General features: G+C 45.7%; 1 long non-coding RNA gene across 1 annotated transcript; it reads right to left on the bottom strand.

Annotated features, from left to right (window-relative positions):
• Positions 1-2,413: 2,413 nt before the first annotated feature.
• Positions 2,414-19,541, bottom strand: LOC123000436 (uncharacterized). The gene is made up of 4 exons (XR_006408394.3): positions 19,479-19,541; positions 15,910-15,947; positions 8,062-8,361; positions 2,414-4,773 (listed from the first exon to the last, which is right to left on the bottom strand). It is a non-coding gene; the product is annotated as an uncharacterized LOC123000436 (long non-coding RNA).
• Between the last annotated feature and the right edge of the window lie 558 nt (positions 19,542-20,099).

Here is a 20,099-nt window from a genome sequence, read left to right as displayed (position 1 = left end):
TGAATTGTGTGCCCCCAGAATTCACATGTTGAAGCCCTAACCCCAATGTGATGGTGTGTGGAGAGGGACCCCTTCCTTGGCAGGTAACTAGGGTGAGACGAGGTCATGCAGTAGGGCCCCCATGATGGCAGAGATGGGAGAGAGTGTGCACACTGTGGAAAGGCCACGTGAGGACAAGAAGGGAGCCATCGCCAGCCAGGAAGAGTCCTCACTAGAAACCAACCCTCCTGGCACCCTGATGTCAGAGCTCCAGCCCTGGGGACTGTTGTCTGAGCTCCTGGCCCACAGTATTTCGTTACGGCAGGCTAAGCTCTCTAAGACGGCTGTCCCGCGCTTTGACTTCTCCTGTCTGCCGGCTGGATATTGAGACCCAGTACGACCTTGGACACCATACGGTGAAGGTGGCAGAACCCCCATCAGCTGGGGCGCCCGAATGAGTATGTGGATCAGGGACCCACCCTGTTATTACAAGCACCCACCAGGTGTTCCCACTGGGAACCTCACGTGGACAAGAAGGGTCCGCCTGTGGTGCTGAGTCACTCAGGTTTCACAAAGTGTTTTTACAGTCGCTCGCTCGCGCCACCTCTTACGGGAGTGCCACGGCAGTGCCACGGCAGCCTCCTTTCCACGTGTGCTCACCGCTGGAAATCTCTGTTCCATTAATTTGGTCCACTCCTCTGTGATTTCAACTCTCGCACACTCAGAAAATAATAATGTACCGTTGCCTTGGGTGGGGGCCAGCTTCTTCTTCGGGACCAAGCATGCCAGTGCCTCTCTCTGAGCAGGGACTTGGGGGGCACCTGTGTAAGTCGATGGATGACGTTAGACGGCAACTCGAGAAGATCTTCATTTCTCAGTGAATTGAGTGCTGCGTCAGAGATGAGGCGCGTGAAGCTTCTCTGACAGCGACTAGGTCTGCTTTCTCTTTCTTCCTGAAAGGCTCTGATCAGGACACAGGAGAATGCTCCCTCAAATTCTCCCTTTGTCCAGTCACTGGGGAAGCCAGCTGCTCCCACAGAAGTGTGCCATGTTTGCACGCAGGGCTAGGCGGTCATCATGCCCTAGTCCCTAACCTGCAGGCCAAAACTTCAGGTGGAGAGGAATGACTTACGTGGGCTCTGTGCCTCGGTGTCCTCATCTCGAAACTGGGGGTAACAACAAGGGGCGTTGTGAAGACAGCACACAGCACAGAGACCAGCCCTTAACAGTCAGTGGACCGTCACTGCTGGTGTCATCGCTATGACGGTGGTGGCAGTTGCTACTGTCCCCACCAAGGGACAGAGGGACTTGGGGAGTTCCAGTTTCATTTCCCATATGAACCCCTCCTGCCTATTCGCCCATGCAGCCCTTCAGCCTGAGTGGTGGGCGCAGCTGGCTGGGACCTTCTTCCAACTCTCCGGTCTGGCTGCCAGCTGTAGAGGCCACCTCTGACCTCTGGCCTATGAAAGGACAGCTGCCCTCCGCCTGGTCACTGTTCCACCCACAAATAGTTCCCGAAGGGACAAGGCCTCTCAAAGCTCACTTTCTTGAAGACCGTTGGGTCCCAATAAATGAGGCTGGCTTCAGGGACCAGTGGGGGCCCACCCACCTTGTTCCCACTCCTCTGCTTGTCCTGGGCCCTGCCTTTTGTGCATGTTTCCAATGTGGATGAGAGGGAGGGCGGGGGGAGGACAGATGAGTAGACCAGCAGAGAGTGAGCGTGCATTGGGTGCAGGCAGCTCAGACTTCCAGGAAGACGGGACTCACTGCCCCTCCACCTCCACACCCTGCCCATGGTCACAGTCTCTGCTCTGCTGTCTGAACACCTCCCCAGTCTGCCCACTCCTCTCCACTACCACCCTCTCTGTTGGAGCCCACCCGGCACTCTGAAACCCTAACAGCTGTTGGGGTGACCGGCCAAAATCACAAATCTCACTCCTCATCCTCTCACTGAAAATGGTGGTCAGCTTCACAAAGCCTTCAGAATGAGGTCAGGTTTCTTGCAGATGGAGCCCTGGGCCCTCTACCCACTCTCTCCTGATGCTCCCTGGCACCTCGCCAGCAGCCTTGGCCTATTCCATGAGGCCACATGCTCAAGGCCTGTTTCTACATCGCCACTCCTTCAGACGCCTCTGCCGAGCCCCCGGGGGGTTTCATTTCTTATCTCTCTCTCCCACACCTTAAATCCATGCAGGACCCACGTGGTTGTTTTAAGTCTGTTAATTTTTCATTCACACCTTCATCCATTTACTCAGTCAATCACCAAACATTTATCTGGTCCCTTCATACCAGGAAAGAAAAGGGAGAAAAAACAGGCCCCATGTCGATTCTAATAAAGAGATCAAGACAAGCATGGAAACAAGCACAGGAAGGAGGCAGAAACCCAGTGCCATAAGCAAAGTGCGAACAAGTCCTGTGGGATTTGGGAAAAGGCAGAAAATATGTTTTATTGGCAACGTCAGGAGAAGTTTTATGAGGCAGGCATTTCACTCATTCATTCCGTCCATGTGCCCTGAAGAGGTAAGTGCCAGGCACACAGGCATTTGGGACGGACCTAAAACAATGAAGAGATTTTGACTGGGTGGGGGTCTCTGGGAGAAGCTTGGTGTGGGGGGGTGGAGAGGCAATACCAGGTGGGGGACCAGTAGGAGCAGAATGAGCCCAATATCAGTTCTTTCCATCTGCTGACCACAGTGCCCTCGTTCTCCTGTCACCAACTACCCCCTCCCCGGTCATGCACTTGGAGAAAATGGACCCTCGCCTCCAGCTCCAGGGGCCAGCCCACAACAGCTCCAGTCAGCCAGTGTATCTCGTCTTCCTGATCAGAGTGACGGGTCTCGGGGGTGGGAGGTGGGGGGGCTGTAGGCCAGGTGGGACCGTGGTGCCAGACACACAAAGGGCAAAACGGAGGTAAAGGGAAACTATCTGAGTGGCCGGATCGGGTCTTGCTGGATGTACCTCTGTTGTTTAATCTGGGTTTTTCTATAACCTGTCATCTAAAAAGTCCTAATAGATACAGTGAGTAAAGATGTTGAGGTGAGAAAATCCTGGAAACCGCAGATTATTCTAAACAGTAAGTCAGCAACAGCTGATGAACCGGGAAAGGCAGAGCTAACCCTCATTGTAATGGCTCTTAAATACGGTAACAACAGTGGCTGACACTATCGCTCAGGTCACGTCAGGTACAGCGTTAAGCTTTTCATTCACTTATACCGATGGGACAGACGCCATCATTAACCCCTTCATTTTACAGATATGGAAACCGAGGCACGGGTGGGTTAAGTGATTAACTCAAGGTGGCGCAGCTGGTGCAGCCCCGCCACACACACACCTGCGTCTGCTTCAGACCACCGTGCTTCCCTCTGCAGTTTTCAGGGAACTGGAAGAAGCTAAGAGATCTGTAGCCGCTTAGGCTTTGGGGTCAAACACAACCTCTTCCTCTTTTCAGCTAGTGTGACTTTGGGAAGGAATCTAACCTGAGTCCCAGGTTCCTCCTCAGCAGGCGCTGTTGGGATTAAATGGATGGCATGTGTCTAAGGGGGTTAGCGCCGGACTAGGCCTGTGGGCCCTTGGCCTTCCTTCGGGGCCCCTGTCTCCCACTCTGCCCACTGTTGCCCTGGGCCCTGGGGAGGCCCTGGGGGCAGGCTCGTCCTTTGCTGACCTGAGGTGCTAATCATACCCAGTTGCCAACCTGGGAGAGGCCAACCAGGGTCCCTTCTTGAAGGTTCTCCCAAAGAGAGGGGCCCTCAGCTGCTCCTGCCTCCCCACATGCCTAGTGCTCTGTCTGCATCTGCTCTTAGACTGTGGGAGGGCCTCATCTCCAGCTGTGTCTTCTGCAGATGGAATAGAGCCACTGTCTGAGCCTCGATGCAGACAATTTACTGATGAGGCTGATTGATGAAGGCACAGAACTTCAGGTGGAAGTTTCCAGAGGCTGATTGTCTATAGCTGGGGTGACCTGGGTGCTGACCTGGGCTGAGATTCCCAAGGTCCCCTCTTGTGAGGAAGTTCATGCATACTGCTCCCTACCTTGTCCGAAGCCCCTCCTAGACACCCAGCGCCTGGGCCCACAGCTCTTGTGTGGGAATCTGGAGAGGCACCTGAGAGCAGGGCAGGACAGGAGGGGCAGGGGTGAGGCGGTGGACAGAGACAGGGAAAACCAGACTACACGGACTGGTGTGGTGGAAGCCGGTCCAGGCTGAAGCAAACTGACAAAGGCTTTTTCTTTTTTTACTTTTTGTTTTGGAATAATTTCAGATTTACAGAGAGTTCCCAAATAGCCTTTGCACAGCTTACCTTAATGTGAAAATCATATATGTATAACCCTGGAGCGTTTCTCGAAACCGAGACTCAACATCAGCACAACACTGTTACCCTAAGCTCCAGACGTCATTCACTTCTTCCGCTCACGCCCCTCCTGTCCCAGCAACCCAGTGTCCCTTGTGACCGTTCCTCAGTCTTCCCCGAAAGCCCCTCCACCTGGCTTGTGTGATCTTCTCATGGTTAGACTGGGCCCTGGGCTTTGGCAGGAATGTGATGTGACTGTGCTGCCTTCTTCTGGCTGAGACGCTACCTGCCAAGTTGTTCCACCGGAGTCTTCGGAAGCTCTATCGTCCTGGGCAGGCGGGGGTATCTATGTGTATCATTGGGCAAGCAGAGGCTTTTACTTTAACAGCAGCCTTGCTTGAGGGAGCCCTCTGGCTCAGACTGCGGCTTCTTGGAGAGAAGCGCTCATGGAGCTGGCCGGCCTACAAGCTTGTGATTCTTCAGAGCCACTTTGGTGCCGCAGGAAAGCTGAAAAGAGACAGACTTGGAGAACTGGGTCCAGCACCCTGACCCCAGTATGGTGCAATAGGGTGTTCAGTGAAGAAGCTGAGAGAGCCCCAGCCCAGCCCAAATCCCCCTGCTGGCATTCCCCCCAGTCCTACCTGATCATCAACTCCTCAGGAAGGTGGTCCTTCCCCACATGACCCCAAAGACTCCTTCTCTGACCCCCAGTCTTCTAAGAAGTCTCCCAGCCACTGGAACCATCCTCTCTGTTCTGTTTGGTTTTCTGACCCAATTGCTCTCTCAGTTACATTATGGAGACATCACGCACAGAAGACTTGCCCCTCGCAAGCTCCAGGCTGAGCCGGGGCTGTCTGGATGAGGTACTCCCCTGACACTATCCCTTTTAGGGTTTCCAGACCCACTTCACACATGGGGGAGGGGGTCCCCCCCACACAATACCAAGCAATTCTCAGACTTCACCATGGTGTCTGAGAATTCGAGCTAATTCTGACACCGTCTACCCGGAGCCAACAACAAATCTCACAGGTTGGGGCTCAGTCCTACAAGACTGTTGTCCACTCCCCACTTCAGGTGCCAGTCACAAGCCCCCGGCTGTTACCTATGCTTTTGACTGGCTATGAATCAGAGGTTCCCAGGACCTCCGTCTTAGGTTTTTTTAATTTGTTAGAGCAACTCACAGAGCTCAGGAAACATGATTACCAAGGTATTTAAGGGTGTGATAAAGGGTATGAATCAATAGTCAGATGAAGAGATAGAGATACAAAGCACAGTGAAGGGGCATGGAGCTTCCACCCCTCTGCAGGGCACCACTCTTGACGCCCCTCCATGTGTTCGCCAACCCAAAGCTTTCCAAAGCCAGTCCTTCGGGTTTTCATGGAGGCTTTATTACATGGTCATATTGACTAAGTCATTGGCCATTGGCCGATTCAACCCCCAGCCCCTGTCCTCTCCCTGGAGGTTGGGAGTGGGGTGGGGATGGACAAAAGTTCCAACCCTCTGATCAATGGTTCGTCCACCTGGCCACAGGCCCTGCACTGAGGTGGGGTCCAAAAGTCCCCTTCATTAGCAATAAGACACCCATGTCACCTTTATGACTCTGAAGGAACTATGAATGAAAACCAAATGTGTCTGAGAACTTATATTTTGGTCATCTGAATGACCAAATATATATTTCTCATAAATCATTATATCACAGGTACCAATAAGGGAGAGAGTCTGAAGCCCACTCCTGGAGCAGGTATTTTCCTCTAGCCTCTGATGGCATTTGTCTTCCCAGGTGTCCTGCCTGCCCATTCCCGGCCTACAGCAACTCTCCAGCTAGAGGCTTACTGGCAGCCCAAAGACTGAATTTCCTGTCCGCTAGCTCCCAGTGCGGCTTCATGCTCATGACAGACAATCACAAAGGCCCCTGAAAACCTGTGTTGTCTAAGGAGCTGAGGTAGTCCACCCCTGTCACAGGGTGTGCAGTACAGACGGTCCCCTGTGAAAGCAGGTGGGGCTGGACCCACTCAAAAACCAACAAGCATTTGCTGAACACCCTGCATGCCAGGCACCAGTCTAAGCGAACAAGACAGACGAAGTCCTGCCCTCTTGGCTACAGTTGACCAGGGGACAAGATTACAGCCAACAGACATGTGAATAAGAGGCCAGGTGTTGACCAAGCAGGCTATGAGTGTAGTGAGGAGGTGGCGTTTCAGAGACCAGAAGAAATGAGAGCACACTATGCGGCACCCTAACAGAGTGAGTCCCTGTGACATCTAAGCCAACACCTCTCCCCCCCTGTCTTCTAAGCAAGCCACATGTGCACAGTGTCCCACAGGCCCATGGGGTCCCTGCTGGGAAGGAATGCCCGGTTTCCAGCCGGCTCTCAGTGAGCCTTGCTTCCCTGGGTGGCCCTGAACACAGCTTCCTGCTGGGTGAGAGGGAGCCACACTGCATTTCTGGCCCAGGCCCCCCAAGCCCTCACTACTGATAACAGCTAAGGGGAAGAGTGTGGATCCTCCCAATGTGAGGCGCCTCAGCCTGGGGGGACCAGCTCAGGCTGTGGACAGAAGGCTCCACAGAGACCTGAATACAGCTGACCATTGAGCAGCACGGGTTAGGGCTGCACAGGTCCACTTACATGTGGATTTTTGTTGGTAAGTACAGTTCAGTACTATAAATGTAATTTTTCTTCCATAACATTTTCTTTTTTTTTTAAGATTTTTTTTTTTTTTTGACAGAGAGAGAGACAGCCAGCGAGAGAGGGAACACAGCAGGGGGAGTGGGAGAGGAAGAAGCAGGCTCCCAGCGTAGGAGCCTGATGTGGGGCTTGATCCCACAACACTGGGATCACACCCTGAGCCGAAGGCAGACGCTTAACGACTGAGCCACCCAGGCGCGCCTTCCATAACATTTTCTTTCTTTTCTCTAGCTTACTTTATTGTAAGAATACAGTATATAATACATAGGACATTCACAATATGTGTTAACTGACTATATTATCAGCAAGTAGGCTGCTAAGTAATTATGTTTTGGGGAAATCAAAAGCTATACAAAGATTTTTGATTGCACAAGGGGTGGGCAATCCTAAGCCCACTTCGTTCGAGGGTCACCTGTATCTGGAAATAGCTGGCTAACCCACGTACCACAGAAAGGGAATGTGTCAGCTTCCAGAGGCATCCGGGGCCACAGCACCAACCCCATAGCCTACTGGAAGGGTGGTGCGTGAGGGGCTGAGATCCCCGGAAAGAGAAGCAGCAAGCAGCTCTCTCCTGTTACCCCTGAAGGCCTTTTCTTTGCCTTGATCATCACCATCACCACATTTGTGGCTCTCTGGATTGCCAGAGAAGCATGGCACTGGGTTAGATCTGTAGCAGCCAATTCTTTAGGAAAACGTTTTCCCTTTAAACAAATTAAGTTTATTAAATACTCTGAAAAACAGCAAATGGTTCTGGACACTGGGTCTCTTGAGGATGAAAGAAATGAAGGTTTCTTCCACTGGAGAAAGATTTAGGGGTCTTCACAACAGAAAACAGAGCATAGCTAATATCTGGGAAAAAAGACTGTCATGCTCTGGTATTTTGAATGTTGATAACTGTTAAGTTGAGTTGGGTTTTGCTCACTTGGTTTCATTTCTGCAAAGCTGTACATCTCTGATCTGCTTGTCCCTTGGAACCGAGACTAATGAAGGAAAGAATCTTCTAAGAGTTTACAAGTTCTTTTCTATCCATTCCTCAGTTTACTGAGTTAGAGGACAAAAAAGACAAGGGGATGGAAGCAAGAAGTGGTCTACACACATTAAGTTCTTACCCAAAAAAGGCCCAAAGGCAGTGGTTCAGTCCGGCACCAATGTGGGGAGACCTCATTTCAGCCTCAAGGCTCCTTGGCCAGCAGAGAGGGCAGAAAGGGCTTTGTTTCACTCTGGTGGATGATCCTGCCATGGGTGTCCAGCCTGGCAGCCACTGGCAGGGGGCCTCACTTACAAGAAATGATCAGAAGCCCGGAAATCCAAGGCCGGGCTCCAAGCTCCTGCTGCCCAGTTGGCTACAGCCTGGCATCTGCACGAGGAGCCGTCACACAGCCAGTGAGGAAGTTGAGGGAGAGCGGGAGCTGTAGAAAAGAAGCAAACACCCATCTTGGTGAAGTCAGGACTCTCTGCTCTCCTACTCTCTTCAGAGGGTTTTTGTTTTTGTTTTTGTTTTTTAAGATTTTATTTATTTATTTGACAGAGAGAGAGAGCACACAAGCAGGGGGAGCCATAGCAGGAGAGGGAGAAGCAGGCTCCCCGTTGAGCAGGGAGCTAGACTCGGGGCTTAATTCCAGAAACCTCGATCCCAGGATCCTGGGATCATGACCTGAGCTGAAGGCAAATGCTTAACCAACTGAGCCACCCAGGCACCCCTCTCTCCAGAGGTTTTAAAAAGGTCTCTGGCCTGGGGTACCTGGCCAGCTCCGCTGGAAGAGTGTGTGACTCTTGATCTCAGGGTTATGAGTTTGAGCCCCATGTTGGGTGTAGAGACTACTAAATAGAATAAATAAACTTAAGACAAATAAATAAATAGGTCTCTGGCCATTAAGGTCTTATTTAAAGGATGGACTTTAGTCTGTACTTATATACAAATATTTTTTAAAGACTTACTTAAAGCATAAAGGATAACATAAAGACTTGTTGCAGGAGGGTGGAATGGAGTGGAGGTTCTTGAGGGAAGCAGAGCTGCTGTGCCAGGGCTAACTGGTGTCACAGCGCACCCAGACAGTGAGCCAGAGCCCACCCTAGACTGACAAGCAGTTGCAAGGGCAAAGCTGGCAGAGGAAGGGTGTGGAGTAAGACACATAGGCAGAGGCTCTTCACTTAGGAGGCAATCAATCAGCTCTGATCATGAGTCATTAACTGAAAATAAGGCTAGGAAGAGAGGGAAGTAGAAAGTTTGAGCAGCTGCTAATTCAGCAGTGTCCCACCCTAAAATGCTGAAAACATCCCAGATGAAGTAGAAGGCTCCCTTCCTTCAAAACCACAGTAGAAAATAGAGAAGTCTATTTTATTAATATAAGTTGAAGAAGGCTGTCCTATGAAAAAAACCCTGAAAACACAAGGGAAAAGACTGGTAGGTTTGAACATTTAAACATTTGAGACTATCTTGTGTGAAAAGACCGCATAAGTGAAGTTTAAAGAGTGGCAACTGGGATAAAATATTTGCAAAGTATGTAAGAGATAAAGAATTAATATGCATAATAGATAAATAATTTATATTGGAGGAAAAAGATAATTAATAGAAAAATGAACGAAGAAAATAAACAAGCAATTCATAGAAGACAAAATACAAACACACACACACATTTTTTTCCAACTTCCCCCACAACTGATAATTGAGGGAAGCAAACTGGAGAAATGTATACGCATTTTCACCATCGAGTCTGGTTGTTTGCAGTAATTATGTTCTATACAGTCACCACAAACCCTGAATTAGTGAAGACTAAATCATTGTTCCAGAGGAAATACCAGGATCAGGTTCCTGTGACCCTCTGGTCACAATATTTTCAACAACCAATCAATATGTCACCCTGTTTTAGGTGCATTCAAGACACCTTATTTAATATTTATTGTTGACTCATGAACATTGGGCTCACAGCCAGCAGACCCCTAACTCAGGCCTGGATGAACCATCTACCCATGTACTTTCTCCAGGAGGATCCTAACAGCTGCTTCGTACTTAAGATCCCTAGACAGCACTTCAGCACTAGGCTTGAGGGCCACTTTAAATGGCAAAATCACCAATAAAAGCACAAAAGTACAAAAATGTGGCACTAACTAGGTGGCAAAAAGGATCCCTCTTTACAGTGAGAGCTGAAACAGGAAGGCAGAGTGTCACCTGGTTCCACCTCAGCTGGGAGCATGCACACAGGTGACTCACACTTTCCCCAGCTCTGCTCATGTCCCTTGCAACCATGGGTTACACAGAAATCTTAGCAAACAAGCAAATGCACAAATACAGCATCAGTGAGTAAGGAGGATTGCCTGAATTCATGAGTATGTGTACACGTAGCCTCTGTGCATGTACATATGAATGTGTACCCAAGTGCTGGCTTCACTGGAGTTGTTATGGCACTGCTCTCACGTGCCCTGTTTGTTCCAAACACGGAACAGAGTTGCTGCCTCCAAAGGGTTTAATCTAATGGCAGAGGCTGATTATCCTCAAGTGGTATGAACGAGTAATTGCAGATGGTGTTAATTACTAGGAACACAATAATCAGTTTGCTGTGAAAAAGAATACTCAGACAGGGTAGCTGAGAGAGATAGAGGCTGATACTGGCAGCGCTGAGGAAAGCTTTTCTAACAGCATGAATACATCTCATCTGGGAAAGGAGATGAGGCTAGGCAGCCAGGGGCCTGGATACATGGGGTGGCTGGAGAGCTACAGGCCTGGCATGTAGTTAGTTCTGGAGAGAATAGGGCTGCATGTGGGTGGTCAGTAGAATATTAACTCATCATACAATCATGGACTCCTTTTCAATGAAAAGATAGCTTCATGCAGTGTAATATAATTTTTAAAATTGTATTGTAAAAGCCAAATATGTCCAACTTTCTTCAAGAGTAGCCTTATGAACCCTGAGAAACATCCACAACTAGAAGATGGAGAGAAAAGGAGAAGGTACACAGGAGCAGCTAGTGAAACAGGAGAAAACACAAGGGAATATGGCATCACCAAAGCTAAGACAAGAGGTTGCTTCAAAACAGAAGGCAGTGGTAAAGCAAGAGAATTCTTTATTAGATTTTGCCCAAGTAGATCAGTGGTGGCTTGACAAGAGCTCTTCAGTGGATCAGAGAGCAAGAAAGATGGAACAGTAAAGGAAGAAGTGGGACCAGCATTTATAAAAAATGTGTTTAAGAAATTTGAGTATAAAGAGGATCAGAGTAAGGAAACAGTAGCTGGAAGGGAATTAGGGGGCAAGAGAGGTTCTCTTGTTTCCTTGTGATGAGTTATACCAGAGCACATTAGTTTACTGGTAAGAATGATCAAGTCCTAGTGAAAGATCAACTGTACACGACAGAAAAGGGAATAATGGAAGGAAAGAAGTCCTAGACAATGTGAGAGGGAATGGAATCAAAAACTCCTGTAAAATAATAGATCTTTGTTAGGAGGAGAGACAAAGAACTTCTCAAACTCAATACACAAGAAACAAATAAATCAAAAAATGGACAGAAGATATGAACAGACACTTTTCCAATGAAGACATACAAATGGCTAACAAACACATGAAAAAATGTTCAAAATCATTAGCCATCAGGGAAATTCAAATCAAAACCACACTGAGATACCACCTTACGTCAGTTAGAATGGCAAAAATTGACAAGGCAAGAAACAACAAATGTTGGAGAGGATGTGGAGAAAGGGGATCCCTCCTACATTGTTGGTGGGAATGCAAGTTGGTACAGCCACTTTGGAAAACAGTGTGGAGGTCCCTTAAAAAGTTAAAAATTGAGCTACCCTATGATTCAGCAATTGCACTACTGGGTATTTACCCCAAAGATACAGACATAGTGAAGAGAAGGGCCATATGCACCTCAATATTCATAGCAGCAATGTCCACAATAGCTAAATTGTGGAAGGAGCCAAGATGCCCTTCAACAGATGACTGGATTAAGAAGATGTGGTCCATATATACAATGGAATATTACTCAGCCATCAAAAAGAATGATTTCTCAACATTTGCTGCAACATGGACGGCACTGGAGGAGGTAATACTAAGCGAAATAAGTCAAGCAGAGAAAGACAATTATCATATGGTTTCACTCATTTATGGAACATAAGAAATAGCAGGAAGATCGGTAGGAGAAGAAAGGGAAGAAGAAAGGGGGGGGTAAACAGAAGGGGGAAGGAACCGTGAGAGACTATGGACTCTGAGAAACAAACTGAGGACTTCAGCAGGGCGGGGGGGAATGGGATAGGCTGATGATGGGTATTAAGGAGGGCGCGTATTGCATGGTGCACTGGGTGTTATATGCAAGTAATAAATCATCGAACTTTTAAAAAATTAATTAATTAATTAAAAAAAAGGAGGAGAGACACCTCTTCAGTTATATTAGGATGGAATAAAGAGTGACAGGTGTAGATAGGGTTATAGATTTGGGAGTAGGAATATGAAGGAAGTCTTCTATGATATTATAATATTTTTTCAATCATGAGTGAGGCCATCAAGGCAATACTCAACTGGAAGATGAAGTTGGAAATACAGGCAATGGTCATATTATACAGGACCCCATATGCTATGCCAATGATTGTTCCAGATGCTAGGGAGCTTTTTAAAAACTAATGAAGACGCAATGATAAGAAAAGAAACAATTTATTATAAAAAACAAGCAAAAGATTTTCAACATCATTAGTCATTAGTAAAATGCAAATTAAAACCATAATGTGATGCCACTACACACTTAGCAGGATGGCTTTAAAAAAAAAAGTGTGACAATATCACATGTTGGTGAGATACTGAAACAACAAGGATTTGTTTCTGACACTGACAGAGATGTTAGAATAATCTGACAATGATTTTTAAATCATCATAAAAATGCTTCCACGGGCAATATAAAAGCACTAAAAATAAATGGAAAAATACAAAATCTCAGCAAAAAAGTAGAAGATATAAGAAGAATCAAATGGAGATTTTCAAACTGAAAAAATACATTAATGAAATAAAAAATTCAACAGATAGACTCAAGAGCAGAATGGAGGGGATAGAGTGAAGAATAGTTGAACAAGAAGAGAGAAAAATAGAAATTATCCAATCTGAACAACAGAAAGAAAATAAGGCTTAAAAAAAAAAAAAAGAAAGCACAGAGCCTCAGGGACCTGTAGGACCATAACCAAAGATCTAATATTCATATCCTTGGCATGTCAAAAAGAGAGAAGAAAGAGGGGGAGACATAAAAGTACTAAATGATGATGATGATGATGATGATGATGATGATAGCTCTTTCCCAAATTTAGCAAGAGATATATAAATCTATAGATTCAAAAAGTTAAGTGAACCCCAGACAGGATAACCCCAAAGAAATCCACATCAAGACACATCATGACTCGACTTCTGAAAATTAAAGACAAGGAAAAATTTTGAAAGCAGCAAGAGAAATGACACCTTACCTATAGAGGAAAACAGTTCAAATGACAGTAGATTTCTCATCAGAAATCAAGAAAGCAACACATTTTTCAAGTTCTGAAAGAAAAGAACTGTCCACCAAGAATCACATATCCAGAGAAAATATGAAGGGGAAGTAAATACCTGTTCAAATGAAGGACGATTAAGAGAATTTGTTGCCAGCTGACCTATCCTAAATTAATGGCTAAGGAAAGTTCTCTAAATAAATCGGAATGAAGAAAAGAAGGAATTTTGAATCATTCTATAAATAATGTAATCAGTAGAAAAACTATATAAAGAGACACAATTAAAAAAACAATATAGGTTAATCAAAATGGAATTGTAAAAAAAAAAAGGTAATCTACAGAAAGTTAAGAAAAAGAAAACAAAGAGACAAAACACAGAGATAACAAATAGAAAATAAAAAATACGCTGGCAACTTAAACCCTAACATCAACAATTTAATTACTTGTAAATGGTCTAAACACTCCAATTAGAAGAAAGATTGGTAGAGAGAATTAAAAAGCATGACCTCACATTATGCTGTTTTCAAGTACTTCAAATATAATGAAATAGGCAAAGTATTAAGGTTGAAATATATATATTATGCAAATAGTAATCAAAGGAAAGCAGAAGTGGTTATATTACTATCAAATAAAGTAGACTTCAGAGCAAAGAAAATTACCAGAGCCCAAATTAGTCATTATACAATGATAAAAGGGCCAGTCCACCAAGAAGACATGGCAACCCTGAATTGGTATGCACCCAGCAACAAAGCTTCAATATATATGACGCAAAAACTTTTAGAACTGAAAGGAGAGACAGAAGAATCCACTATTACAGTTGGAGATGAGAACATCCCTCTCTCAACAACTGTAAACCAGCCAGTAAGCTTTAATCAATATTTATAACAACAGTCCCACCAACAAGAGAATACATGTTCTTTTCAGGTGCCCATAGAAGATATACCAAGATATCTTAGAGGAGAAAAGGAAGAAAAGAAAGGAAGGAAGGAAGGAAGGAAGGAAGGAAGGAAGGAAGGAAGGAAGAAAAGACAAGATTTCAACAAATTTAAAAGATTTAGAAACATACACATAAATATGATATGTTATATATCATTTTTATTTAGATCAATGTATTTGTTTTATTTTCCTTGAGGCTTCATCTTTGAGATTTTCCTGTTATTTTTCTTTTTTCTGTTATTGATTTCTAGTTTAAGTCTACTAGGGTTGGAGGACACATTCTGTATGTCTCAAATCAATAATCTAAGCTCCCTTTTCAAAAACCTAGAAAAGAATAAAGTAAACGCAAAGCAAGCAGAAAGAAGAAAATAATAAAGAACAGAAATCATTTAAATTTAAAACACTAAGAAAAAGACGTTAAGACAGAAACTTATTCTTTGAAAAGATCAATAAAATTGCCAAACCTTTAGCAAAACAGAGAGAGAGAGAAGACACAAATTACCAATACCAGGAATGAAACAGGAAATGTCACTAAAGACGTGAGACGTCACATGGGTCAAAAGGGAACACTACGGACAACTCTATGCACATAAATTTGACAATTTAGATGAAATAGACCAACTGAAAAATACAACCTCCCACAACTCATTCAATATGAAATCAATCATTTGAATAGCCCTATAACTCTTTTTTTAGATTTTTTTATTCTTATGTTCAGTTAGCCAACATATAGTACATCATCAGTTTTTGGTGTAGTGTTCGGCGATTCATTAGTTGCATAATGATTAGCCCTATAACTCTCAACATTGAATTCATAATTTAAAAAAGAAATCACCAGGCCCAGATGGTTTCACTGGATAATTCTACCAAATGTTTAAAGAAGAGTTAACACCAATTCTGTACAATATCTTTCAGAAAACAGAAGAGGAGGGAACACTTCCCAATTAATTTTATGAATCTAGTATTTCCCTTATTCAAAAGCAGATAAAGACAGAACCAAAAAAAAATGAAATTTATAGACAAATATCTCTCATGAATATAGGTACCATGAATATTACCAAATAGAATTCAGCAATACATGAAAAGAATTATACACCATGACCAAGTGAGGTTTATTCTAGAAATGTAATGCTGGTTTAATATTCAAAATTAATAATTTTAAAATCTAATTTAAATTATATCTATTATATCAAATGATATCATTTTTAATTTGAAATAATTCACCAAATTAACAGGTTCAGAAGAAAAGTCATATAGTCATATCAATTGATGTGGGAAAAGCATTTGACAAAATCCAACATCCATTCATGATTAAAAAGTCTCAGAAAAATAAGAATAGAGGGGTCCTTCCTCAACTTTAAAAAGAACATCTGCAAAAAAACTACAGCTAACATTATACTTCATGGTGAAAGACTAAATGCTTTCCCTCTAAGATTGGAAATAAGGCAAGAATGTTTGTTCTCACTACTCTTGCTTTACATAGTGCTGGAAGTTCTAACCAGTGCAATAAAGCCAGAAAAGGAAATAAAAGGTATACAGGTTGAAAAGGAAGAAATAAACTTACAGACAACTTGACTGTTTACATAGAAAGTCCCGAGGAACCTGCAAAAAGAAACACCTAAAACTAATATGGGAATCCAGTAAGGTTGCAGGATACAAGACAAATAGACAGAAACCAGTAATAGTTCTATATACCAGATATGATTACATGGACACCAAAAGTAAAAATACAGTACCATCTGCAATCACTTAAAAAAATTAAATACTTAGGTGTATGATTCCTTTTATATGATATTCTGGAAAAGGCAAACTAAATGAATGGAAAATAGATCCATGGTTGCCAAGGGCTGGAGGTTGGGGGAGAGGTCACAGGTGATTTTCGTGAGGAGAAGCAACACTTCTGTATCTTGATTGTGGTGGTGGTTGTTACCAACTGTATATATTTGTCAAAACACATACGAGTGCACCTAAAAGAGTTAATTCTATTGTGTGTTTATGTTTTACAGTGAGTGAAAATTAAAGCCACGAAGAACTTCAAGGAGGGAAATGGCATGGTCGGATTTGCATTTAAGGAAGATTCACCTGTTGCCCTGTGAAGAGCAGAAGGAGTGAGGCAAAGATGTGAAGGCCAGGAGATTGGTGAGATTACTGGAGTCATCCAGGTCCAGGACCAGCAGAGTCTGCACTAGGACTCAAGTAGCAATGGAGACAGGGAAGAGAAATTGGTTTCAATAACTCCTTGGACTAGTTTAGGACTGGGAATAGAAAGATGGATTCCAAGAAAGTGGATTTTTTTTTGGATAGGGGTGTGTGTGTGAGAGAGAGAGAGAGAGAGAAGCCTCTCATCTATCAAACCAGTATGCAAAATGGTAACTTACACATGGTGGATAAAACTGGAGGAGCCACGGGCGCCTGCCTGGGTGCTCAGTTAGGGGTCTGACTCTTGGTTTCGGCTCAGATCATGATTTCAGGGTTGCGAGATCGAGACCTATAAGCTCTGTGCCGAGTGTGGATTCTTTCCCCTCTCTCAGCCTTCCCCTGCTTATGCTCACACTACTCCCCTCAAATAAATAAATAAATGAAATCCTTAAAAAAACAAACAAACAAAACGAAAAAGCCATATGCTTAGGAAAACTGATTTCTTGAGATACTGAAGGATAAGGACCCACTGCTGGATTTTAGTATTTTAGTTCAAATACAAGTTTATTAAACACCAATTAAAAATAAAGTTCTGGGGTCTGAAAACAGTCACCATGTCATACTGGATCATTTACTCCATTTTGCACGTATGGAATTTTAACTGCTAAACAGGGGCAGAAAGGGAGAGGAGCTGTCCCCAAATCTCAGGCTGTAGGCAGCAAAGTGACCCCAAGGGACCTTAGGGAGTGGCCAGGGGCCGGAGGCCAGCTCAGAGAAAGCCAACAGGGGCACACGCCTGCTGGAGGGGGGACGCTGATTCGGGAAGGGTACTGGTCAGCTGCAAAGCACTGTATTCTCACCTCTTGTGGCAGCTGCTGCCCCCGTAAGCACAAAAACAAATGGTTAATTTGGAGATCAAGCTTCCGCTGCAATGGGAGGAGAGGCTAGCTCCGTGGTCCCTCCAACTTCCTACCACCAAGAATTCTTTTGATCTTTTCAACCCCATCCCCACTGATCCACCTGTGCCGGGCAGGGCTTTCCTACAGAACTGGATTTAGTAACAATGAATTCTTCAAGAATCAAAAACATTTATAGTTGCCAGCCAAAGCTTTATCCAAGAACCCACTAAATTGATGTGATTAACTAGTTTAACAATATTTATTAAGCGGTAATGGTGGACGTGGATCTAGAGCCAGGACGCTAAGTGGGTGAGGTCCTTGCCCTCCGGGCTAATGGCGGACAACACGTGCAGTCACCCTGTGCAGAACGTCTGAGCAGGAGGAGAGAGGACGGTGAATTAGGAGGTGGGGGTTGGGATGGGCAGGGGTCAGGGGTGGCTGCCCTGAGCCAGAACTTGAAGGGTTGGAAGGGTAAATAAGAGTTTCCAGGCAGGTCGGGGTGGGGTGGACTGCAGTCCCCTCCGGAGCACAGGAAAACCATTGAGGCCCTAACCTAATAACTGTAACCCCCCGAGGCTGTGCTATGTGTCGGGCTCCGGGCCAGCACGCACACACATTTGCTCAGCTACTCCTCACTCTGATGAAGTACTCAGAGATACGGGGTATTACCCTATCTCACAGCGGAGGAAAGCACAGCTTCCCTGTGTCCAGTCCTTTGCCCAAGACCACACAGCATGGGAGTGATGGGATTGGACTCCAGAGCCTACAACCAGCAATGCTGCAGGTGTCTTTGGGCAACAATAAGCATGGTGTTGCCAGAAAAGTGAGTGTGAGAGAGGCCCCCCAATGTGCGCTTGGCTGTACCACAGCGATTCCCAGTGTTCATTCTGGCACGGGTGTGAGGGGCAGACCACAGTGCAAACCTGAAGAGAGGAGCCCTAGGGGGCTGACTCCACCACTGTTCTTTAAATGGGAATGGTCTCCCTAGTCCTTGGGCCCTGTTTCATGTAAATGTCCAATTTCTGTTAGATTTTACAAAATATTATCTAGACCTCACTCTAACCTGATAGCTTTTAAACTCCCAGGAGCTCATTGGACACATTTAAACTCCCAGGAACTCCTCTTGTCGTCCAAGCCCACCCAGGCTGCTGAGTGAACCCAGCTCGGACTCTCTGGATGGAAATTTGCATAAATTCGCTTCCAATCCGTAACTTTTCTTAGCATCCTCCCTAATTTGACCTCCTGCCACACGCATTTGTGACAGCTATAGTGTAGTAGAAAAAGGGAGGGTGGCTGTGGCCCAGCCCAGGTCATCGGCCACATTTGTGTGGAATATTCTCCCTATAAAAGCTTATTTTGGATTGTAGCCCTGAAGGAAATCGGGATAACCATTTTTGAGATGGAATCTACTCCAAAAGGCAAGATACTTGGTGTCCGCCCATACACTGAGGTCTCATGGGCGACCTGTGGCCCCTCCAGTACCCCAACGGAAAGTGTCCGTGACAGTGAATGGTCACCCTCCGTGTCAGCTGGACCCCCTGAGGTACATTCACAAGCTGATGGGACTCGCGACATTCCACGTTGTCCCAGGTCAGAGAGGCAAGAGGACAGCCCTAAAACCTAAAGACAGTTTTAGTTTTAGGAAAACAAGGGAGAAGAACAAAATGCCTCAGGAATGATAGTTTGAATTTAACTGCCCTTCATGGTGGCAGAAACATAAACTATAAATAGTGTTCAATGGCTTTACATAGATTGTGGGTGATTGATTCATGGCAGGCTATTAGGGAAGCTCAGGACAGCCAAGCTATTTTGAGGCCAGGCTCTGGGAGGACACCCTCTCGCCCCCATGAACTGTTCCCTTGGCACTGCCCTCAGAGAGAAGCACCGGCCTGTGCAGCCCACGGTCTGACTCAGGGCAGCACTTCCCAAGTCCTTTCCTTTTAAGGCCTTCAGGGATCCAAGTCCCTGCCCGCCAGCAGGGAGCAGGCGTGGCAGCTGGAGTGAGCAGTCATCACTAGAATAGCTTGACTCTGAAGTTTCTAAAAGGGAATCAGGACCACCTGAGCCTCCCCCAAGAGGTACCAGTCACACTTACCCTGTTGCCATTTGTGCCCGGGCAGAACCATGTACAGAAGCTGGGACATGAAGGGCATTTTGTAAGACATTCCAGCTGGCAGGTTAAATGTGTCCCACAGCTGTCACTGAGGCACTCTACCAAAAATAGTCCCAACACAGGGATAGTACAGATAATGGCAGAGATGACATGAGACTCACAGGGCGTTACTGCTCTTACCCCTTAGGTGCTAACCAACAGCAAGCACAGGAAACACTGTTGAATAGAGGGCTCACCGGAGCAGGCCAGCGGATCAGACAGGCTGGAAAGTTTGCTATTTGAGAAAGCAAGTGCCATTTATATTATAGAGCAGGGTAACAAGATAGAGCAGAAACCAAGTTTAACAAAAAGCAAAAAACATTGGAAGGAAGGTACTGCCAGGAAGAAGCAGCTGAGACCTCGTGAAGGGCTTCCTGCATAGCCCAGGGACTGGCGCGGCGAGGAGCTGCTCCTGCAGAGACCGAGTGCCCCCCGGCCCCACGCCCCCACGTGGGAAGGGGCATCCGCCCTGCCTGAGGGGGAGGCCATCTGAGTCTGGAACCTATGATCGGAAGAAGGAACTGACGGCTATCGCATAATGGCACAAACTAGAAAAATCAGTAA

The sequence above is a fragment of the Ursus arctos genome, unplaced genomic scaffold (assembly GCF_023065955.2).
Source record: "Ursus arctos isolate Adak ecotype North America unplaced genomic scaffold, UrsArc2.0 scaffold_13, whole genome shotgun sequence".
Classification (NCBI taxonomy): Eukaryota; Metazoa; Chordata; class Mammalia; order Carnivora; family Ursidae; genus Ursus; species Ursus arctos.
Note: the sequence above shows the minus strand (reverse complement) of the source record. Positions and strands in the feature narration are given on the sequence as shown.